This window comes from Camelus bactrianus, chromosome 28 (assembly GCF_048773025.1).
Source record: "Camelus bactrianus isolate YW-2024 breed Bactrian camel chromosome 28, ASM4877302v1, whole genome shotgun sequence".
NCBI lineage: Eukaryota > Metazoa > Chordata > Mammalia > Artiodactyla > Camelidae > Camelus > Camelus bactrianus.
The window spans coordinates 12,042,154-12,067,940 of NC_133566.1; positions in this window are offsets into that span (position 1 = coordinate 12,042,154).

The following is a 25,787-nucleotide window of genomic DNA, read 5'->3' on the forward strand; positions in this document are numbered from 1 at the left end:
GACACTGTGAAGAAGTCAAGGTGGTGGGAGCCCTCTCAACCCCCTCGTGGACGACTTTGCTTATAACAAGTGTCAGCGCACACTGGTCATTTATCCGCCTCCTTGTCTACTTTCCGACTTAGTTCAGAGTCACGCTGGTTACTTTTCCTGAAATCTCCCAGTTACTGCCCAGTGCAGGTTGGGGTGGGTGTTCCGTAAGTTGAAATCATTGTCTTGAATGAAAATAAGATCTCAGCCTCAGAGGCTCTCACTCACTCTTGAAATGTGCTGCTTTACTGTGTCATGCTTATGCGTTCGTCCGTGTGAGTGTGTGTGGCGTGTCTGAAGACTCTGTGTTGGTCCTCTAGGAATCTTCTAGGAACCAAACAGGACGATTTACATGGAGCACTGATGGAAGAGAGATTAGAACGAATAAATTCTCAAAACTCAAGAATCATCCCATCACCTCTCACCTACTGGTGACTTCAACAAGTCTAAACACATCATTTGGACCAATAGTCCTGGAATCCTGAACATTTGTTTGTTGATGAGATGCTGAGGCTCAGGCTAAAACTTCTTTGTGACAATAGCTCAAAGAGTGTAGCAACTTACGGAAGCATTTTAAGCATTCCTGTTTTCATCACAGGTCCTCAAAGGAGCAGGACATCCCTGAATGTGCTAACCCCACCTAAAAAGTCTCTGAGAGTGTAAACAGACCCTTCCGTCCCTGCCCTCGTCCAAGTGGAAAGTCTTAATGAAATGATAGTGGCTTTGCAGCTGCCTTTCATTTTATTTTTTGTTTACTTTTTTCATTGTATTTCCAGATCCCTCTTCACTGCCAAAGCCCCACGCTCCTCCCATCTGGTGTCTTCTCTGCCAGTGCACTCACAAAGCGACCCTGACCGAGAGCGGCGCTGGCCCCCCGCACCCTCCCTCCCAGGCTTCTCCTTTATGCTCTCTTTTACCCCCAAGTTTTCAAATCAAAATGAAGGAAAGTAAGCTGCTGTATCACACGTGAACCCTTTCTCCTTTCACCTTATAATTATGGAAAGTGGGGGGAGGGTAGAGCTCAGTGGTAGAGCGTGTGCTTAGCACACATGAGGTCCTGGGTTCAATCCCCAGTGCCTCCATTTAAAAAATAAAAAAATAGAAAACCTAATTATTCTCCCTCCCAAAAATCCAAAAAATAAATAAATAAAATTTTAAAAATTAAAATAATTATAGAAAATAATACAAAGTGGAGGGAGGTGGGGAGAAACAGGGCATGGAGGGTAGGGGGCAGCATTTTGGGGAAGGCAGGTTATGGGCCGAGGCAGTGGGGTGCAGTGGTTAAGACCACTTTGCGGTGGAGTTACAGCCTGTCAGCTTATCTCCTAGATGCCTTGTCTTTAAGGTGGAAGTGAAAATGGTATTTGCTGCTCAACTGCCGTGAAGATTAAATGAATTGATGTGTCTGAAGCACTGAGTTCAGTCTCGCAGGGCTGATGATGCCCACCAAGCAGACAGCGGCCCCTGTGGTCCTGCAGACGGAGACACTGGGGAGTGATGAGAAAGGCTCCCTCCCTCCGCCCCTCACTTCCAGCCTCCCTCCGCCCTCCCCTGCCTCCCTCCCCGCTTCCCGCCTCTCTCTTCTGTCCTTTCTTCCTCTTCTGCCGTTTCCCTCTAGCTCAACTCCTGATCCTGTCTGTTAAGGGCACATATAAACTACCATATGTTTACTTTTCTGATTAAGAAGGAGCATGGCCATGTTTGTGCAGTGACTTAAACCTACCTCCCAACATGTCCCCATCTAAGTCCCTAAATATGAGCAGGCAGGGCCCCAAGGAACATGGAAGGAAACACCCAACACGGTTGCCTAAAGAGAAAAGCTTCTCCCTGGTTCCTTCCTAGAAAGCGACAGGTGTTTGTATCAATATTCAAACTGCATAGCGATCATTCCAGCCTGCCGGGCACTGTTCTAGGCACAATACCACTTCAGTGTAAGTAACCCAGCATCACACCTCAAGCACTCCTCGCCTTGACCCGGCGACGTCAGCGTCATCTTAACATGAGGGCACAGAGAATCATCAAGGTCAGGTCTCACCCAAACTCGCCAGGGCCGCCCAAGACAGAGCCGAGAGGGAAACGAGGTCCCACACTCCCCCTCATATGTCTTTTGAAGAAGAGATTAACATCTTAGCAAAAAATGTTCTATGTCATGTTCCAGACACCTGTGTATATATTTCCTTTCCTAAATCTACCAACATTCCAGTGATGTGCATCTGACATTCTGACTTCATGGAGCAAACCTTTGACCCCATTTTGACAAACTCCAACTGGAGGCCAAGAGTGGCTGATGGCACATTGTCCTGAAACAGTCTACTCAGCATCCTTGTCACCCAGGCAAGAATCCCGGGCCCCCACCTACACGGCAGTTTTCTCTGCCTCCCTGAACTTGCTGTCACTCAGGTCAGCCAACCCCGCTACCCTCCTGCCTGGGCAGTGGTTCTGCTTTTATAAATTTTCCTTCAGTCATATACTAATTCTTTCCTTTCTTAATTACGGCTTAAATACACAACACTGAGCCTTGCTGCGTGGTGCGACTGTAATTCGTTAGCACAGGGAGGCTGTGGGAACATGTCTTCACCTCTCATCAGCAATTGGAATGTGGATCCTCTGGCTGTTTAGTTTTCCACAATCTTTATGAAGTGAAATGCAATATTAGTTTCTAAGGCTTTCCCAAGCAACTGTCCTCTAATGGGAAAACTTTAACAAAAAATACGTGTTGCATGCCAAACAGCTAACCTCACTCTCATAAATATTTATGTTTTAGGCAGAGTTGAAACATCCTTTGTAAGACGGATGTGCTTCTTTGGATTTCCAGCAAGAAAACGCCTTCTGAGCTGAACTCACTCCTGCCAATAGGCACCAGTCCTTGGTGGTGGTCTGGCGGGAACAAAGCAAAATCACCGAGCGTCCCAGAAAGAGGTCATCCCAGAAGAACTCCAGTGTCACCCTCTTTGCACTAAAGTGGAAGAAGAACACAAAAGAACAAATGTTGGGTTTGGAAGGGTCTCAAGCTGCTGTTTTGAAGTGGCATGTCGCTTGGAGGGCTCCGGTAGCTTAGCGTGGTGACTGGTTCTCAAAGTGTGGTCCTCATGCCGACAGCATCAGCTTCTTCCGGGAGCTTGTCAGAAACTACGTCCTCAGGCTCCACTACAGATCTGCTGAATCAGAAAACTGCCGCAGGATGTGGGAGGTGCTCCGTGTTTGACAAGCCCTGCAGGGGGTTCTGACGCCACGAGGTTTGGAGAACCAGAGTGGTTTGTGGTATTAGAAAAACCTAAGTGTGCAATAATAGTTATTACAAGATAGTGGCTATAATTTCCTGGGTTATACAGTCTATCCTTTTTGCTTATCTCTTTTATACACAGTAGCTTGTATCTCTTAATCCCATATCTCTAATTCACGCAACCAAAAGCACAGATAATAGCAATTGTTGTCAAGGATGAGGGGACAATGGAACCCTCATTCATTGCTGGTGGGAAAGCAAAATGGTGCAGCTACTTTGGTAACCAATCTGGCAGTTCCTCAAAAGGTTAAACACAGAGTTAACACATAATCCAGCAATTCTATTCCAAAGTATATACCTAAGAGAAATGAAAATCTATTTCCACATAAAATCTTATTAAAAAATGTTTATAGCAACACTGTTTATAATAGCCAAAAAGCAGGGGGAAACCTAAATGGGCAAACCCAAATGATGAATGGATAAACAAAATGTGGTATAAATGGAATAGTATTCAGCCATGAAAAGAAATGAAGTATTGATACATGCTGCAATATAGATGAACCTTGAGTGTATTATGTCAAATGAAAGGAGCTAGTTATAAAAGACCACATATTGTATGACTACATTTATAGGAAATGTCCAGAACAGGCAAACCCACAGAGACAGAAAGCAGAGTAGTGGTTGTCTAGGGTTGGGGGATGAGGAGAATGGGGAGTGATGGCTAAAGGGTTAAGTGTTTCTTTTTAGAATGATAAGAATGTTTTAAAATTGACTGTGGTGATGGTAACACAACTCTATGAATACACTAAAAAACACTGAATTGTTCACTTCAAATGGGTGAATTGTATGGTATGTAAATTATATCTCAAAGAGTCGATTAAAAAATTAAGAGAAAAAAAAGAAAAACCTAAGTGTGAATCCTGTCTCCAGGATGACCTATGGGTCCTTAGTGCATAACTGAACCTCTCCCAGCCTCACTGTCCTCAATTCGGAAAAGGGGACAATATTATTTACCTCATAGAGTCGTGGTGAGAATTCATTGAGAAAATCTAGAAAAATTGCCTCGTGCAAAATAAGTATGTAATATATACTGTCTATCATTATTATAATAATTATTGTTACTAAAATTAACACAGTTTAATGAAATGATCTGGATATGGGTAACACATGGAGGGAAAGAAATTGTAAACGGTGACATTCACAGCCATCAGAGCACCTTTCTTTGGTGATTAAACAGGATGACTCAAAGTAACTCTGAACTTGATTAAAAGTATATTTGATGATGAAGTTTAAACTTGATGATTAAAAGTAACCGCATATGTAACAACAAGGACCCCCTTTATAGCATAGGGAACGATATCAATATCTTGTAGTAACTTACAATAGAAAAGAATTGGAAAAAGAATAGATGTGTGTGTGTATATATATATGAGAGTGTGTGTGTGTGTGTGTGTGTGTATAAAAAACTGAATCACCGTGCTGTACACTTGAAGGTAACACAACATTGTAAATGAACTCCGCTTCAGTTAAAAAAAAAAAAATTTTTAAGTAACTGCATGTGAAAATAGAATTTTGCTCTCCTATCAAAAGGAAGATGATTTTTTGAGGGAGCATCCGATGTGGTGGCCACTGTAGACCCCTGGGCCCCTCCTCCTGTTCCAGCCCCTGCTGCAGAGATCATGTCTGAGCAGACTTCGGCCCTCACACCTTGCCCTCGCTCCACGGCTGCACCTCCCCCATCTTCTGCTCTGGGACTCCTCACGGATGGCTGGGGGGAGCTACTCCCTGGTCCCTGTGGTGCAATCTGCAGTAGAGGAGAATTAAGGGCCATGAAGCCTCTGTACTGATGGGACACAGATGAGCCTCCTGATGGTTACCTTGAGCCTCCTTCCACCTGCCGGGTGGGCAAACCTGAGACATTTCAAAAGACCCTTGGAAAGATGAGGTGTCAACTCAGTAAGGCATCCTTGAGGTAGACCTCTTTCCTGCCTTGCTGCCGTCCCCACCCCTCCTGGCCTCCAGCAACTTGGGCTCACTTCCAAAATAAGCCACCTGCATCCCAAACTCAGTCTCAGCCTCTGCTTGGGGTCGAGGCTAAGACAGGCAACTTCATCCAAAAGTAATAATGACATAAGAGTTGATTTTTTTTTAAAGTTTGCTCAGTAATTTTGGATGTAGAACAAGGATGTGTAAGCTGAGAGTCCTGCATGGCCTTCAGATGGTTCCATAAAGCAAGTGAAATTGTATCCAAATTTTGTCCACATGCGTTTTTCTATATAGTATCTACAATAGTAGGTATTCAAAGGAGTCTATGACTAAACAAAGCTGGACGTCCTGTGTTACACAGGTCACAGGTCAAATTCTATTATAACACATTTGAATGACTCTTTAAATTCTTTTGGCATATTCAGACTTCCAAGCTTGAAAGATATTGGAAATGGATGGAACATCAGTTCGTTCTTGACTTTCCTTTGATTGATGGCTTGATTGTTTCTTCAAGAGGACCTGAGTCACTTGTCATGTTACCTATGCACCCAAATCTCAAGCCCTTGATTTGACCCATGGCCCTTGAGGCCCTGGCCTCTGCAGCTTCCCCGCACTCACGTCCTTCCAAGCTGGCTGATGTTTGTATTAGCTTTCTTCTGCTGCTGTAATGAATAACCACAAACCTGTGGCTCAAAACAACACAAGTGTATTCCTTTATAGTCTTGGAAGCCAGAAGCCCGAGATCAGTCTACTGGATAGAAGTCAGGATGTCGGCAGGGCTGGTTCCCTCTGGAGGAGCTGGGGAAGAACCCATTTCCTGGCCTTTTGTACCTCCTGGAGGCCATCTGCATCTGTTGGCTCATGGCCCCTCCCTCTCATCATTCCAATATTTTGCTTCTGTCCTCACATTTCCTACTATTTCTTCTGACTCTCCTTCCACTTCTTAGAAGGACTCTTGTGATTACATTGGGTCCATCTGGACAACCTCGATAATCTCATCTCAAGATCCTTAACTTAATCGGGTCCTCAAAGTCCCTTTTGTCATCTAACCTAACCTATTTGGGGGCTCCGTCAAGAACATCCCACCTCAGCAGATTTGGGCTTGCCCCTCTCTCCCCCCGGCCTGTCCCCACTCCAGTTATCAGCAGGACCAGCTCCACGTACGCACTTGGGGAGTCCATTCAAGGCACAAGTGCGACACCGAATCTGTCCAAACCTACAAGTCTGACTTCGGGGAGATAAGGGGAAAGAACTCACGCATGCAAAGGGGATGCTTGGCATTGGAAATGCTTAGTGATACCAGTTGAATCTTAGCCTGTGTTAGGTATTATAACAAAATACCCTAGACGGCATGACTTAGAAATAACAGAAATTTATTTCTCACGATTCTAGAGGTCCAGGATCAAGACACCTGCAGATTCAGAGTCTAGTGAGAACCTGCTTCCTGGCCCGCAGATGACCACCTGCACAGGGCAGAAGGGAGGAGGGTTTGTTCTGGGGTCTCCTTTTATAAGTGCCCTAAACCCACTCACAGGGGCTCCGCCGTTATGACCTGATCACTTCCCAAAGGCCCACCTCCAGATGCCGTCATAATGGGGTTAAATTTCAACATGCAAATTTAGAGGAACACAAACATCCCATTGAGAGCAAATTGTATATAAAAGAATCCTGTACCTTCTCCTTCATAGTTTAAGACTAAAATGATAATCATGGCAACCCCTTCATATTTAAAATCATAAAAAAGGTACCACACTGCTGTACCCATCAGCTTTAAAACAAGGGCCTGGTGATGTCACAAGGTGGCCCTTAAGTAAATGAAACTCCTCAGCCTTCAGACTTGGCCCTCATAAACAGCAGACGGCAAAATACTTAGACAGAGTGGGGAAAGGCAAACTGTCACGAGGAGACCATTCTAACTCTGAAATTGAAACACATCTCCCCATTTCACGCTGACAGAAGAGCATCTTGGTTCCCTACCATGCTTGCTTTATTTTTCTGGGCTGCCACTAAATGTCTGGGAGTGAGGACGGAACCTCCACCGCATATTTACAGCATAAAAACCGAACTGCCCCTGTGCTCCCCCCAAAACTGGCTTCCCTCTTTGCAAGGCAGAAGGCAGTGACTGCTGTTTTCACTTAACAGCGCGGTCGTGGTGAATCCATTTCCACAATCGATTCACTTGTACGTTGCGTGGAGCCATCGCTCAACGCGGGGTGGTCACTGATGCTCCTTTCCCCACACTCAGCGGCCTTCCCGATAATCATGTCAATTACTTTCAAATTAGTGAACCATTCTACTTAAATAAATAATCACTATTTTAAAAGTTCCCCCATCAAATTGTACGATATCGTCTTCATGTGACAAATACCGCTCCTTAATCCTGCAAGATAACAGACGGCAGTCGGTGGTGTTCTGACTGTTATCCATCATTCACCCAGGGCACGGGGGTAGGTGCCCCCTCTCGTGGTATGCCCGTGCACAGACAGAACAAAGCCAGCATCTCCCTTTGGGGGGTTACAACACAAACGCACACTAGGACACTCGGGACAGGAGCCCCGATAAGACATGACGTGATGTAAGGATGTCGAGGAGTGAGCGGTGGTTAACTGAAATGCTTTGCGGAACAGATGGTTTTTAAGGAGGTTTGTGATAAAGACAGTGAATGAGTTTGCTGTGGGAGTCCAAGAGGAAAATGTGGCCACAAGAAAGAAACTCTTTTTTTTCCCTCCACCGCCTGGATGTTTCCCCTCGGTCCCCCGCTTATCCGAATTTCATCATTAGAGAGACGCACGTGGCCAGTACATCTATTTCTCCTAAATAAAAGAGGAAGGGAAGGAATAATGGTCAGGGAGAGAGGGGTCGAAAGTGGCAAGCAGTCCGAGCCCCAGGATTAGACAAACCTGGGGCCAGCCTTGGCAGCCGGCAGTCCCGGGGCAAGGAACTTGGCAAATTTCAGTTTGCTGATTTTCAGATGATCGTTACAGGTCCACACACCCTGGGAGCCAGATGTATTTTGGAATTCAGAATAATGCAGAACTTACATGAGTATCATGACACGTACCCTGCGTGTTACACACCACCTTGGGGTGATAAGACACGGACCTAATTTGATAGCAGAATAGTCAAAGCAAGTGAGATAGACAAAGACAACAAGTCAGCTCTGCCCAGGTTTTCCTGCCCGGTGAGGCTGTGTTCTGTTTCCGTGTCTGCGGAGGCCGGGGCATCTTCCTGTGAGGAAGATGGAGGCTGGGCCCGTGAGGAAGGCAGAGAGGCTGACCTCAGGTAGCAGGTGCAGCGCTGAGACGCGCAGGACCACCGCTCTTGCTGGTGTTACTTCAACTGATTCTTCACCAAGTCAAGGTGGCCTTACCTCCGTCACTGCCTTCTCACCCCCAGCACGAGACTTCCAGTCCAAGGTACCAGCTTTCCTCGTGGTCAGCGCCCAGTAGTCACCCAGCTAGTGAGCCTCCCAGTCAGGAGTGGCCGATCCCAGAAGCTGTGCCCCCTTGTAACTATTTGACCTTCAACCACATGCAAACCAGGCCCCCCATACCCTGGAGGAAATCATTTAACGATGTACCATTATTCCCAGGCCAGTGGCCCAAACCTTCCACAAGGTCTACCTGCCTGTCCCCCAGCCCTAGGTCTGGCGCCTCTCAGTTCCTGAGCTCCCTCTCCTGTCTGAGGCCTTTGCACCTGCTGTTCCCTCTGCCCAAAATGCTCTTCCTCCCAGTTCCCAGCCTCATTCTTTGGATAGGAGTGAAGGCTGCTCTCTGCTGCCCTCACCTGGCCGTGCTGTGCTGCAGCACTAGCCCCAGCGTTCTCCTCCTGAGACTCTCTCCAGGGTGCCCAGTGGGCACATTTCTGTGCATGTGCTCACACTGTCCCCGATGGGATGTGGGTTCCAGGGAGTCAGGGCACCTGGTCTGTGGCTCTTGGATGACAGCGCTAAGAACTCGCACCTTGCTTGGCCATGATTCCGTCAGGCAGGAGCTACTCTCACTGTGTGGTACACAGAACAGCCAAGTCTGAGAAAAATCAAGTGACTTGCACAGCATCCCAGGGCACGTAGAGAGTGAACCCAGGGCTGGGCAGAGGTGCCTCCTGCCCCCCACACACCGCCTAGGAGCGGGGAAGGGGCAGGGCGGGGGTGGGAATGCACCCAACACCGGCCACGGTGAAACCGTGGCAGATTTTAACCTCCAGACTGAAGTAAAGAGCTTCAAGACTCTGAGAGGAAAATGCTTAGGACAATTGCTTATAATTAAAGTGCTCCCCATCCAGGTAAAAAATAAACATTTACATATTCTGGTTGGCCTCCTGTGCCCAAAGCCAGGGGCGCCCTCTGCCCTCGGATGGCCCCGGCTTGGCAGAGACTGGCGGAAACACAGAGCGGCCTCACTTTCTAGCAGAAGAGAAGATACGGCTCTTTCCTTGGAGCCTCACCACCCCGAGACCCGCTCCCCCGATACACCGAGTCCGTCTCTGCCTTGTTGGTAAGCATGGTAAGCGCCTCTTTTAACCCCCAAATGAGGCTGCAAAGTTCATGTTTTAGGGAGTCCTGTTCTGAGTGAGGTTAAGCACTTAATGAGTTCAGTGAGCATTTCAACTTCGTATCAAGGTAATAGTTGGTGACAGTCATTTACTCTCCAGCACAGATTGTAAGGATTATTGACTTTTTTACCAAAATCGTAAATGCCATGCCTCTTCCTATGTGCACACAATGAGAGATCAAAAAGTTAGAAATGGCTGTTAGCCCTCTGCACCCAGGAGTCTTCAGGAAACACCGGAGGAATAATTCCCCTCAATCATCAGACTTTTATGGGGAAAATAATGTATATTTTTCATCTTTAAGGAAAAAAGGAACCAACGACGTGTTACCTCGTGTCCAACGCGGGTATCACATTGAACAATGTTCTAAAAGGTAGATTCTTTAAAAAGATTTCTGCACTAAGACTCTCCCGTCTAAGGATAAACCTCAAAATGAAGAAATGTCTTGGAAAGCTGTGCAGGAAAAAGCCGGGCAAACGTCATCTCTTTCTAACAGTTGTACTGGGCTAGACAAATAAGTTGGATTCACCCTGAAAAGAAGCCTTAAGATGGTGAAATGATTAAGAAAGATGGATCTGAATTTAGCACAAATGTTCTGGAAAGAAATTAGTAAAAATGCAATTTAATGAGGACTATGCCTGCACTCTCCTCCCGAGGAGTCTGTGGTTTTGGTCTCGGCCCCGCCCTCAGACAGCTCCCTCGTGTCTCAGAGCCGCAGCCTCATCCATCGTAAAATGAGGATAATGGGGCTATGTCAGAATTACACAAGATCACACTCACACCCCAGCACTAGCCCAAGTGATGGAGTTACCCCTTCTCAGCATTTTCTGTAACTTCATGTGTTATATCATTGGGGCACTTTCCCATTAAAATAAATTCTAATCATTTCATGAATTGGGTTCCATCCAAGATACTGTGTGAGGATGGAAATTGCAAAGGTCACCTGGCCGCGACCTTTCCAATCAGGCCTTTGTAAGAATGACCCCTCTCTCCACCACTGATTCTCACATGAAATGAAAACCGTTATGTTTTTATCCATTGGCCCCACTCCTGGTCCCAGCGGACTGACCGGGGCTGGGCAATGGAGTTAAACTGGGCCAATGAGAATCTTCCCCTGGAATCTGTGGACACGGAACCAGTGAGAGCATAATTGAAGTTCCCCCCCCCCCAACCCCGAGAGGCTGCAATAATAAAATGCAAAACTGAGGCGATAAAGAGGACCGGAGCCCACCACCTGGGTTGCCTGCGCAGAGAGGTTGCGGGGCAGAGAGAAGCCACGAGGGTCAGATGTTGTCACTTGCAGCCACAGGGCAAACTGTGAAGAATCATTCGTGGTTCACGGATAAATGGATAAGGCTCTGAGGCTGTAAAGACAGTACGAACCCAGGAGTCCAATTCATGCAACTTGGTCACTTAATGCTTGTGTAAATCATCAAATGAAGCTTCCCAGAGATTAAAACACTTATTCTGAGAAACATCAGGAAATACGGTTAAGACGATACCCGGAGGTGAAAAATGAACACCGGATGATAGATAAAACATTGTTAAACTCACCTTGTCTAAAATTAAGTTGGTGGATTTTATACCAGAACCAAAGAAGAATTGATTGTTTAGCTATTTTCCTTCCCTGTCTTAATTATTGGCTATCTTTTTTTTTTCCAGTATAAAAGCTGTATACTTACTAAGCTGTAGCTAAAGCTAGGCACGTAGGAAGATATTAAGTCATACATAATATATTCGTGGAAAATGAGAGATACAGTGAGCCTCGTAACATGTTCTCTAATGCTGTTTAATTTAGAAGTAAAGTAGGGCCTATTTATAGGGGTAAATACAATGAAATAATTCCGAGTTGTGGATCCTGAATTAAAAGCAAGGCACATAATATGGTGAAAGTTAATTATATCAGCATATAGCGCCAAATGAAAGGAAGTGTGCTTATTAAACTGAAACACCCAGGGAGTTTGGGCGGTGGGAAAAAAAAAAAAAACAACTCTGTATCATTAGTTGCTGAAATCCATTATACTCTTCAACTATAATAATAACCACAATAACAGTAAGTGGCGCTTAAGTAGCACTTTTCAAATGAGACATCATGATACTCTGCACTTCTGTGTGGGCACTGATGGTGGGGGCCCTTCCCCGCACGGCACCTCGTGGGAAACTCCCCAGACAGCCCGTGAAGCACCCTGGACAGAGATGTCCCGGCTGCTCACCTGCCTACGGTCGCACTGTCACGCGTACGGGAGGGAGCCTGGCCTGTGCGGGGTCTCTGTGCAGTTTCCACGCTCTTCGTGGGAAACAAGTGACCCCTGTGGTACATTATTCCATGTTGGACGCATATGCTTGTTTACAGGAAGGACGAATTAGCTGCAGGTACTTGAATACACTCCTTTGAAATGTGATGCCTCTTTTACAGCCATTCAAAATCAAGAATTACAGTAATTATTTTGAGTATCCCTTTAATTTCTATTGCACCTCGCAATTTACAAAGTCCTTTCATGTGCACAATGTCATTTGAACCACACAGCTTCGTCATCAGACAGAAAAGACAGGCATTACATTCCAATTTTAGCATAAAGAAAAAATTCTTGACCAGAGAGGTTGCTAGGTCATCAGAGTTTTCCAAGCTAGGAGCAGCTGAGGGGAGAGGCTGTCGAGGTCTTCGGGTACAAACCCAACACAGTGCATGATGGAATCCCACCACTCATGTCATTCTAAAAGGAGGCCGATCAGCAATGCAAATGGCATTTTACCTCCCAAAGATGCCAAGCCTGGGCTGGCGTGCAGAATGGTAGCTCACTCACATTAAGGACAGAGAAGTGATTCTCAAGGTCAGATTTCTATCTCCAGAGCTGCTTCCCTCAATTCCATTTTCCAGAAGTTCAAGGTCACACTACTGGAGCGACCAAGGTGTAGGTTTGAGTGTGTCTGACTTGAATTAAGTCCTCCCTCTGACCAGCACTGTAACTTGCCCTCATTATCTTTCCAAGGTTTAAAATGAGGAAATGAAAGCTCCTCCACTTAACAGATTTGTTTTGCATACTCAGTGAGATAAATGATGTGGCATCCATAGCCCAGAGCCCCACACTTAATAAAGATTCCTTAAATAGTAGCCTTAAAGCAAAAAGCCTTTCTTTATACGTGTCATGCTTAACGAAACAAACAAGCCCAGAGAATCCAAGAAATTCACAACTGAACTCATCTGGATCCAGTGTCCTCCCAGAGCCCCACTCCCCCGTCCACTCCCTGGGTCAGGTGACGCATTCCACCCTCAGCAGCCACTTGGCCTCAGTGACTGCGTCTCCACCCTCACCCTCCTCCAGCCTCTCCTTCTGTCCCAAAAACCAACAGTGTGGAAACAAAGATCACTCAAGCGAGAACCGGCAAAGGCTATGAGTTCAGACAAGGCGACAAGGGAGTCAGCCACCATGACCTGTGTTTGGTGGAGACTCAAAGGCAGGCAGACGAGTGGGACGGACAGCCTTAGGGTGGGGAAAAAGGGTTATTTCACATATGCCCTGTTTGGAGGCTGTCAGCAGGGGCATCTCCACGCAGACCAGCTACAAGTGGGGTGAGGGGTTAGGGGTGCATATCTGACTTTCTCTGGTTTGTCTTAAGTTGGAATTAAGGACAAAAATTAGGTAGGTCGTCAACTATTAATCAAGTCCTGTCCATTTGGGGCCGATTGTCATTGGTGTTACTGTTTGGCTTTCTGGACTGCTGCCGGCGATCACAGTCTGAACTCCCTGAAAGTCTGACTGAGACAGCAGACCGGCTTCCTGGGCCAATTACTGTAGAGAAGGGGTCAGCTTCCTGGGCTGGTGGTTGCAGACTCTGCATCAGGGTTCTGTCTTTCTATGTGGTCTGGCCACTGTCCATTGGTACGTTCAGTCCTGGACATTTTTCCATGAGTTCTTCCTCAACGGAACTCATTTCATGGGCCGTCAGCGGTCTCCCCACTGCCTCGCCAGGCTGCCCTCACACACGCTTCCAGCTGGCAAAGCCACTGGAATTATCTCAAAGAACTGGATAGCATACTCTTTCGTTTGCAGTTCTCACATAAATACCGCCTTGATTCCACAGGGTGCCTTACGGGGTCATCTCACAAGCAGAGTCTAGAGGTCCAGAGGGAAACAGCTCTGTCCCTGGAGCAGGACAGCTGATCCTGGCCAGCATGGCTGACCGCAAGCCCCACACCTCTCTAGACACCAGTTTCCATATTTATGCGCGAGGTCCCAGTCGTAGGGTTACATCTGTGTAAAGGACCCTTCCTCCCCTCCCACTGTCCCACTGTCAAACCCGCCTGCAGCTCCACCACTCCCTTCTTTTTCATTGCGTATCATCCTTCTGTAATCTTCAAACTTACAGAAAATTAAAGAATTGCAATAAACACTTGTAGAATTAACTTCCTCCCGGACGTGAGCTCTGTAATTACATTTATCTCAGATCCAATCCAGTGGTCAGAATGGTGTGAAAACGCATGAAACTCGCCTCAGTACTTGGAGAAGTGGCAGTGGCCACGCACGTATACGGAGGGTGGACCGGGTCCTCGCGAAGATGGTGAAACACTTACCATCATTTATAGAGAAACATGCTTTTCTGTCTGGGAGAGTTTTTGAAAAGGTTAACACTAACCCAGCGGAAGCCACGGAGGGCTGCTCTTTGGGAGGTTTACAGTGGGATTCCGTGAGCCTCGGCCACAGCCCCTGGTTCACTGGGAGCCCCGCGGAAAGCGCTTCACTGTAAGAACAGGACTGAGGTCAGCGCCCGGCGCGCGTGTGAACGCGCATAAGGCAGCGCTTTGAAAACAGCTGACGTTTAGGAAATTCACTTTGACCTTTGGCTCCCTCTTCCTCAGAAATGGGGTCAAAACCCCACCCCCACTCCCACCCACACACACACACACACCTGTGGGCAGCGGAAGGGAGACAACAGTCCCAGTTTGGGACATTTTGCTCTCGGTTTCTTAGCGCTTGTTTGTGTAAGTGATGGAGAGGCCGAGGGCAGAAAATTGGGGGAAGAGAATGAAAGAGTGAAGGGAGGGGAAACTGCTTTGGGGGGGGGTCCAAGGTCGGTATCTAAAGTGACAAAGGAAGACATTCTAATGGCAAGGAATTAGGCCATCTCTGTTTTGTTTGAACAGCTCTTCCCTGGGAAAGGCGCTTCGATGTGACTTGCTTTGGTTAGAAAGTGTTTCAGGGCTTCAGAGGCAGACGGGACACATGGTCCGAAGCTGGAGAGACTGAGGGCATCTGTGTCCCACGGTTGTCCGCCCGCGGCGGGGAGCCCAGCTCAGGGTCGGGGCCCCGGCCACGCGCCCCTGTTCTCCTCGGGGACCTGCCGAGTCAGCCTGGAAGAAAGACGCAAGAACCACTGCGCTTAGTGCCCCAAAGCGCGGAGTCCTCTCTCCTGAGCACGTCCTCCTCGTAAAAAGATGTTTAACCTGCGCGGGAGGCGCCCTATTGTTTCGACCTTCACGACAGCTGGGTGTAAATCTCCGAGCAAACACCGTCCTGGCACCTATTACCCGGCGCGGCGGGAGGCGCGGCCGTTCATCAGGACGGCCGCGGGGGGCAGGGCTGCTGCCGGAGCCCCGGAAGGATGGCCCGGTCCCCTGCGGTTCTCTCTCTTTCGCTTCCAATTAAAGCCCAAGGAAATCGAGAAGGAAAGAAACTCCGCTTGGTGCCTGCTCGCCTCCCAGAAGAAGCGGCCGTTTCAGCCCGCCGGGGTGGGAGGCGGCGCGGCAGGGGTGAGGTGGGGAAGGGTAAAGGGCGCCCGGGGGTGGAGGAGCCGCCCCAGGGGACCCCACGAGCAGATAAGGCTGAGCTCCCTGATGGAGCCAGGGCGTTCCCCAGGACACACAGATGGGCAGGAGGTCGGGGGACCGCACGGAGAGCCCCGGCAGGGGCGCAGAAGATGGGCTGGGAGCGCGGAGGCGGCAGAGGCAGGACTGTGTCCTGGTGGGTAAGGCGGGGAGTCCTGCGCTGCTAGAGGCTCTGTCTCCGTCTGCCGCCGCCTCAGGGCCACGGAGTCAGACAACCTCGCGGATATACTGGCTTTCTTTAATGCTGGAGTTTAAAATTCAAAGCTTGAAAACCAAATATAATATTATCTATCCATCAATCACACATCTTTGTTTGCATGCAATTGTCCATTCCTACATCTGTTTGTCAGAAACGTGTTTGCTTTAATTCGGTGTCACCTAGAGTGGGCACAATTCCTTTGTATCTGTCTTCAAAGGCTAACTTAAAACCCTCCTCTTTCCAGCTCTCAGGTGGAGCTGAGGGGCCTGTGAAAGCTGGAGGCCCTAAAGGAGAGATCAGATGTGCTCAGACAGTCCCCATGCAGAAGAGAAAGTGATGGACGCGGAAAGTTAGAGACCGTGGTGATAGAAAGGAGGGTCACAATCGAGATGCTAGCAAGACGGAGCAGCACTTTAGAAATGAGCCTCCCGGTGCCAGTGTTCAAAACACAGCATCCCCGTGATCTGGGCAGAAGAGCCACACGGTGAGGCTGTGCTAAGGTGGATAAGCAGACCCTGAGGCCAACAGGGCTGCAGAGCCGGGACCCGGAGACACACTCTGCGGGCTGACGTCACATCTGGGCTGACGTCACATCTGGCCTGACTACTGGGAAGTCTCCCCAAGTGAGTGAACTACGGATAAAACAGGGGTCCCTGTGCCATACAACTCTTGGGCGAACCAATATCCCATGGTTTGATTTTTGCCTGCCTGCCTCACTGCAGGGCTCGACGCGCAATGGCCGAGACTTCTAAGGAAATAAACACTTCTCTTATCTTCTTAAGAGTAGCTAAGTGATGGCAGGAGATGTAGATCAGAGCCATGAGAGCCTTCGGGGCCTGGCTAGCACCTTTTTTCCCTTATGACAGACTTGTTTTTTGTTCTTTTTCAGATGAAAGATGCTAGGAAAGTTGTGGATGTTATTATTCTCAGGGAAACTTTGAGAATTTGGCACTTTCCTTTTTCCCCTTTGCCCTGCTGGCTGACCCATGGCATCTCCATGTGTCTGTTTATCATTAGGGCCCTGTGCAATCCAGGCAGCCCAGGTGTGCCGGTCCGCACAGGCTGTGCCCATCTGTGAGATGAATACTAACAAATGTTGAAAAAGTTAACTGTTCCTTTCTCCTCTCGCCCTCTCCCAAATACAGAGCATCTAACTCTTGTTCAACACTCTCTTCCCCACACGTTTCTGATTATACGGCTTTGGCCACCAAGACACATTTTGTGACCGATCGGATGCTGAAATTACTGACACATAATTAACTGTATTGTAAAAGGTTGTAAACCAAAGTCTGTCCCCCCCCCCGCCACTTTTTTTTTTCTCTTGGAAATGTTGACTTCATGAGCTACAAACTTGCAAACATCTGCAGCTCTCTGTTGAGAAATAAAACCTCAGACCAGGGCGGCAGATTTCTGAGCACTGGCCGGGACACGTGACCAGGCAGGTGGGTTCCCATCCGCCCCCACACCCCTTACCAACCAGGCTTTCCCGGCATCTTGAGACACTGGTTCCCACGCAGCCACAGGTGAAGGGTCAGTGGGCGCTTGTCCTATAGGATGGCTCTCAGTCGCTGTCTGTCTATCTGTCTATATATTTATGTATCTGTCTTTCCCACTTTCCTTTTTTTTTTTCTTTTTTACAATTTTTGTTGCTATTAGGACATTTAAGTGCCACATTAGCAAGGAAACACCTATCACTGAAACTGCCCCTCACATAAATGCTTCAGATGACTCCTTCCTGCAGGATTCAGATGAAGTTGGATTTGGGCTAAAACTGTCTGCGTAAGTGTTCCTCATAAAAGCTGTGGAGGACTTTCCAAATGGAGTTGCCTAAGAGGTGTTAGCAAAGTGTGTCATCATTCAGCTGAAACTCTGTGTCAAGGTGAGAGCAAATGAACCTGCTTTTAAGTGGTTTCCTCAAATAATCGCATTTTAAGATATAGTTTGACTGGATAAAGGTGCTGTGGTATATCTATACAATGGAATACTTCTCAGCCATGAAAAATAATAAAATTATGCCATTTGCAGCAACATGAATGCACCTGGGGAATGTCATTCCAAGTGAAGTAAGCCAGAAAGAGAAAGAAAAATACCATATAATATTACTTATATGTGGAATCTAAACAAACAAACAAATAAACAAAAAAGACAAAAAAACTTATTTACAAAGCAGAAACAGACTCACAGACATAGAAAACAAACTTATGGTTAGCTAGGGGGAAGGGGGTGGGAAGGGATAAATTGGGAGTTCGAGATTTGCAGATACTAACTACTATATATAAAATAGATAAACAATAAGTTTATACTGTATAACACAGGGAACTATATTCAATATCTTGTAGTAACCTATGGTGAAAAGGAAAAACTGAATATATGTATGTTCCTCTATGACCAAAGTATTGTGCTGTACATCAGAAATTGATACAACTGACTCTACTTCAATAAAAATATACTAAAAAAATAAATTAAAAAAAAAGTATAGTTTGGACCCACAATTTCTTGAGTTCTATGTATATCCTTCTTGAATTTTCTAGTGGAAAGGACAGTTAAATAATACTTTTTGCTTTGGGCTGTGTGAATATTGTTTTTCTTATGTCTATGTTTGTTGTAATAAGCCACTATGAATATACCTGAAACAATTTAATAGGACAGATTTAAAACAAAGACTTAACTCATCTGAAATAATCTGAGAAATCACCAGCATTTGTCCAATGAGTGAAGTAAAAGTAAAATGACTAAGAGACGCTGGCTTACATTTATTTTATAACTGGTAATATACTGAGAATAATTAGCTGTCATTGAAGAGTCAGCCATAAACCAATCAGTAGGATTAATACAAGGCTCCTTCAATCTCCTTTGTTTATGAATTCTGACAGGAACAAAGATGTCTTGCAATGGGCATAATTATGATCAATATTTTAAAGCATTAATCTTTATCAAAGTGTGGTTGGTCTGCTTTGTACATGGCAAACTAAGTTTAATAGGAAAGTGATGTGACTACTGGTATATTTCTTTAAATATTTAGAAATACAGTTTTAGATTTTTGTTAAATTCTTTAAACTACTCAGAATTTTCCACCATAATTATATGTGATCTAGAGAGAAAGAAGACGTTCATGTTTCATCAATTTAAAGATTTTTTAAAAATCAAAACCACCCAAATAATTTTTAAGTTAATGTAATTTGTGCATAATTATACATTTGCTATGAAACTAGGCTTAAAATCCATGTATTCTTGAAGTCAAAGGAGGAAAATATTTTTATCTTTTTAATGTTATTATAATATTCTTGTGTTTGAGGGAAAGGATTATTAAAATTGACTTTGCATATTCCACACGTTTTCATGAAGGAAATCTAGATTTTTGATACACATCAAAATGCAATGTGTGTCAAAAAGGACTCAAATATTATTTCTTTTTAAAAGTGAAGAGTGTATATTTAAAGGCAAAAATGAAAGGAAAATTGAAGTTATGGTAGACTGTTACAAAGCAAGGCTTTAAATGTTCACTTGAAGAATGAATTTTAAACAGAAAATGCAGTACTGTGTGTTTCAGTCACCAGGAGTGTCATTTGTAAACCTCCGGCTGACAGAGCAGTGAGTGCTGGGAGCAGAGCTATACATTGTGGATAAAGAGAGAGAGACAGAGTGTGTGTGTGTGTGTGTGTGTGTGTGTGTGTTGGGGGTGTTAGGCTAAGCCCTGTTTAACACTTCTGTTCATATTTTGTAATTACAAGGACAAAAATGCATATCTTACAATGTTCATTTAAAAATCCGTTCCCAAATCATTTGAAAATCGCAGAATTGATCATCTTAATTACACAGTTAACTCCTAATTGTCAGGCATTCTGACCGTAATTCATTTCCTCCTAATCTTTGACAACAAATCACTGGATTGCCTTGCATGTGTCTGTGATGTGTAGCATACCAAGACACGGCTGAGTTTCCTTTAACCCGGCAGAAAGGGGTACATCCTACTCACCCGGGGCAAATCATTTTAGATACATATTTTGAACGACTTTGAGAAGGGTCTTGAATTCAAGCTTTGTAGAAACTCCATAATTCAATGTAAAATGATTGAAACAGACAATATGGAAATAAGACTGATAGGCAATTTAGCAACCGGTCAGCGTAAGCAGCATTCACCGTGCAGGGCACAGGCTTCATCGGGCAGTTCGCCAGTGTCAGGATCACGAGGCACCTGCACCTCGGTGCTGGTTAACCGTGCAGCTGCCTAACTCAGTCCCACGGCATCTTGTTTGTTCAACGTTTCCTTCCCTGCCTGGAAGCCCACAGTCCCCGCTACTGTATTCTCTGCGTTCCAAATTGAAATAGTCATTTGCACTTAAAAGTGGACGCTTTTAAAACAATTTTCATTGTCACTGCCAGCGTTTACTCAAATTTCAAACCTTACATGTCTTCATGAGCTCACTACCAGATAGACTGATGCCAGTTTTCAGTAAGTGTTTTTCAGATCTGAGCAATCCTGGATGTTACTTTAAAACTGTCTGTGAATTGCCTACTGTTGACTGGGCAGGGGGTGACCAGTCTCCATGTGCACTGTCCACCCACCCGGCTCCTTATCCTGGTCATCAACAGGCTCTTCTCTCAGCAGGAGGATTGCTGGGCCCAGCCCAGCTGGAGATGCCAGCCCGCCCTCCCAGCTCACAGCCCTCATTACTGTGGCTAGAACACATACAGAGGACCCCGCCCTGGCTGCCCCTGTTCAGAATTTTATTGCTTATTCATTTCCTCCTTGCAATATGTAAGTTACATTTCTTTAAAATGAAGTTTCTCTGTTTTTATGTTCATTTTTTTGATCGTGGCAAACTCCGCCTAACCTAAAATTTACCACCTTGACCATTTTAAGCAGGTAGTTCAGGGGCGTTAAGTGCATTAACACAGGTGTGCTACCCATTCACCCACAGACCTCTTTTCATTTTGCAAAGCTGAAGCTGTACCCATGAGACACAGACCCCCACCCCTTTCCCCCCAGCCCTTGGCAACCACACGTCCACTGCCCCAACTTCCCGAAGGCTGACTTTCCACCACTGTAGTATGTAGACATGGTAAAGGGAGCTTTCTAAAAAATTTCCCTTAAGACAGGCACACTTGCAGGCCTGGCCCTGGGGACAAAAGTAAGCGCAAGGTCCAGTGAACCTGTTCAGGGGGCAGATCTGCCTCCAGGCAGCTTCTGGTGGCAGGTACTGTGGCAAGCTCAGGTCGTCTGTACTCCCGAGATGTCAGTCTGTCCTCCCGTCCCCAACCCAAGCCCAGCCCCTCCGCCCCAAATCATAGCTACGTGTTCAGAAAATCTCCCAATATTTTACTTACTACAAATTAATACTTTGCAGATGATAACATTGTTATTGGATTTTTCACAATTAGGTAATTCCTTTTATCATCAACCACATGTATGGAAGTAACTGTCTTGATGTTATCAATGTTATCATCTGCAAAATATTAATTTGTAATAAGTAAAATATTGGGTGATTTTCTGAACACGTAGCTATGATTTGGGGTGGAAGGGCTGGGCTCGGATGGGGGATGGGAGGACAGAAGGACGATACTGACAGCCATATGCAGAACAGATAAACAAGATTATACTGTATAGCATGGGGAAATATACACAAGACTTGTGGTAGCTCACAGCAAAAACAAATGTGACAATGAACATATGTATGTTCATGTATAACTGAAAAATTGTGCTGTACGCTGGAATTTGATACAACATTGTAAAATGACTATAACTCAATAAAAAAATGTTAAAAATAAATAAATAAAAAGAAATAAATGTTAAGTGATATTTGGCATATATGTATATGAATTAAATATACATTATTTTCTTTTTTTAACTAATATTTGAGGAATAAGAACACTTTGGGGATTAAGCATTTAGAAGTGAGAGAAGGCACAGTAGAAGAAAATGTTTATATCAGTGCCTGGAATATGTTTCTTTGCCTATTACTGTTCTGTAATATCCTAAAATGTTGTAATAAAACCCTCAATGCTAGTTAAGGTCAATGCTACCTTTAAAACTAAAATGATTTATATGATATATTTATACACGGTACCTGTTTAAGTAAAAAATGTAACAGTGATTCTGACTTATATACCGGGTGAAAAAAAAAAATCAGTATGGAATACTGACAAAACAAGGCTGAGAGGTTAAATATATCAAAATGTTTCCTTGGAATCTGTGTAACATGTAGGTTTTATATAATACCAATAAATGTGGGCTTAATTGTGCAAGAGGCAATGCTCTCATTTGAGATCATAAATAAATAAAAGGAAGACAGACTGACCAAAAGAATAGCTAAAATAGTAAAGTTAAGAAACCATCATCTCTTAGCCATTGTCTATGTTTTACTTTGGAATCAGATCATTTTTATACCACATTCATATCAAACTGTCGATTCCTGACAAAGTGACACTACCTTACACCCTGAAATATAGCAGGTTACTTCCTTGGGTAAATACACGTTCTGTGTCCTTCCAGGAGAAGGTTCCAGGAAATCTCCCTTTGTACGTATTTCAGCTTCCCAGTCTGGTTTGGTGTAAAATGAGGAAAACTTGTGTGTGACTATAGATGTTGGTGATTTCTCAGCTCACAAGGACATCAAATTCAAATGCATCCAAAGAATATCCGTAATAGTTTAGAAGTACGTTTGGGAAGTATTACTATTTTCTTGTGTTCAGAGTTTTAAACAATAATGTTTATAACTTAATCCTCAAGTTGAGTTGCTGATTTTACTTAACTGTTTCATTTTTAAAAATTTTTTTCTTTTTTTTTTTTCAAATATGGTACAATTTCTGACTTCTTTTGTTTGTTCTCATGTCAGGTTTGAATTTAATGGTATAGCATTTTCTCTGGTTAATAGTTTGATGTTGCTTAAGCTAACAAAGCATCCATTTTCCCTTAACAATTTGGTGTCCATTTCTCCAACCACCCAAACCATTCAGCTAACAGCTAGCCTCATTTCACTCGAAACGCAAATTTGTAAAATGACTTTAAAAGGTTATACTTATGATGGCCGTGTGTTTACATGAAGCACAATAGGAAATTAACTCAAAACACTGATAAAAAAAATCGCATAACATTAATGTCAAACAATGTTTCTTGTCACGCGATGATAACCTCAAAACACCTCCCTCATTCGTAAGGGTGACTGGAGCTGAAGGCTGTGTCCCACTCCTCTGCATTGGAGAAACGTTTTTATCAGTGTGAGGAAGAGTTATTTTTTTGAAAATAAAATTATTTTGTGAACTCAAATCAGATAAAGTTTCCAAGCATCCTATTCATCATTTTCTACGTAGGTATATTGACCTTTTTTTAAACTGGTTTCTTCTCAGTGCTCCATGCTGGGATGTCAGAAACTGCTTGCAGGAATAAAAGTACCCTCATTATGCCAATTTAGTTTCCACTGATGGGCACGTTTTGTTTTATAAATTACATCCTCTTGTCAGAAGTCAAAATGTACTTGAAACTTCATGGAAATTGTCACCAAGATTTAAAATTGTGTGCCTTCTATGCCATTGTTGATTTAAACCAGAGGCTGAAAAATGGACATGTATTTATTTTTAAGTGTGTGCATGATTACTGTGTCACAAATGTTATCTCAGTGAAACCTAGATGCAAGTGTAATTTTCCTGTATATTCTGATGAAGTTTTGCATTTTAAAAATGTCTTTTAAGTTTCAGGTTTAATAAGATATGCTAAGTAGTAGTAATTGCTGTATATTTTAGTGCCAACAAATTTGTTTCCTACACACTTGGATTTCTCCTGAAGGGTAAAATAAATATACATGTTTTCACAAAATTATTAGAATCTCAAAAATTAAAATGAAAAGGGGATTTGATTTATAAAAATTATTTCCTGTTCAGCAAGATGAAATACATTTCCAATTTGGATTTGCATGTCACATACTGGCAAACAAAATGTGGTCTCATTGAAATTGAAAATATTTACAAATATTCAAACATTGAATAAATGATTTTTTTAATGTGAGCTATAACCAAAAAAAGCATCTAATAGTTTTAAGTTTACTACCTAAACCATCAGAAGAAATTTGGAACAGAACTGAAGGCATAACCTGACATGATCATTTTATTAGAGAAAAAAAAATGTATTACATTTCCTTTTCAACCATTCCTGATAAATGATCAGATTTCAGTTAAAAAAAAAATTACATCCTGTACAGAGCAGTTGGGTTTGGTGCTCATTTGATTTTACTTTTCAGATTGGCCAGTACCACTGTTAGAGTAATCTTTGATGTTGCAAAAAGTGGAAAAATCAAAGTAAAGAGCTCAGTCTGTTCGTTTTTCAAACATATTAATCTTGTCAAGATAATACATAAAAATCAATGCTTAAAATTTTTTCCAGAGTCCTTCTCCTCTCTTTTTATCCAAAATATGAAATCACTTAAGGAGGATAAAGTAACGTAACTTGAAGGAGGTCAGAAAAATATCCTAAGTTCTGTTTTGGCTAAATATACTTTAAAATAAAAATATACAAGGAGACTGAGTTTGCCTGGTCAGAAATGTTTGTGTCACCATTGACATTCGTCATATGTGCTTAGCTTGTAAGGATGGCAGACTGAGAATTTCTCGTGCTGCTTTTTTAAAAAATTCAACTGAGTTTCAAGCCCCTGACAGTAACAAATACAAATTGCACCAGCCCCCCAAAAAGTTGTTGGGGCTAATTTTAATATTAATGAATTCTTTACAACCTCAGTTCAGCGGTTTTGATTAAGCTTTAATTAGTAGCCAGAGGGGAATCCAAAACAAAAATAAGGAGTTGAATTGCTAATTAAGTTAGTTTGATGAGGTAGAGTTTTAGTAAAAGACTGGTTGCTGTTGGCTGTGCAAGTTCTGACAGGCTGAAAATGCTAAAGATTATCATCATGGTAACTAACATTCTGCATTACCACCAGCTCTCTGTGCAGAACGGACAGCCAGTTCATTAGAGTCCGATGCTTTTGTCTGTCGGTCCTGGAATTAAAGCCTTGTTAACAAGAGAGCACTGTGTGGGGACAAGGGCCCAAGACAAGCCTGGGGGACTCGAACTCTGATTGGTTATAAATTAACCAGTTAGGACACCCCACCGACTGTCTTTACCCACTAACACTTTCTGTGCCATTTACTACAGTTTCCACAGAGATCCTATTTATTAGAAACGGATGTTGCAAAGGAATTTGCTTTCTACCGTTGATGGCTGTATTTTCCTTTACATTCAGGTCCTGAACAACTTCTGAAATCTCACAGCCCTGTAATAAATGTAAAATCTAGACAGCGGAAAATACCCACCTACTAGTCCCAATAAAATGTACCCTCCTCCTGTACCTCTATTGATACTCATTGCATGGAAATAATGCCTGATTTTTTAAAAATTATTTGAATCCTCTCAATAGTAGGTTTTATTTTTTAAAAAATAACATGGATGATTATTATTTCAAACCTGGAAATTAACCCTTCAGGAGAGTTGTCTCTTCCCTAATGCAATATGAATGTTTTCCTTGTACCCCCAAAGACTACAAATTATTCCCCTGAAAGCTCTCTGGTGATGGGGGTTCACCCAGACTGCACCGGAGGAATGTGAACCATCTTCTTTAGGATCGTGGAGAACGTAATTTGATTTCTCCATACTCCAATGTTTTCTATAATTCGCACTTTATCCTTTTGCTTAAGGTTTCAAAGCCTACAAACCCAATAACTCAGGGATAAGAGAAGACAGAAAAATAAATGATATTGTTTCTGAGGTGTTAAATATAAGCCTGGCTATCGGAGCTGCCTGGCACTCACGAATCGTAATCAGGTACTTTGATTTAACACTGTTTTGTTTTATAATAAGGTGGTTGCCATATGTTGGAAAACCTATCTGCCCGTATCTGAGGGGCTCCATACCTCTGTAACAAATCCAAAAACTCATTGTATAATACCTTAAATCTACCCATTGTAATGTAACCCCACAAGTGTAAATCCAC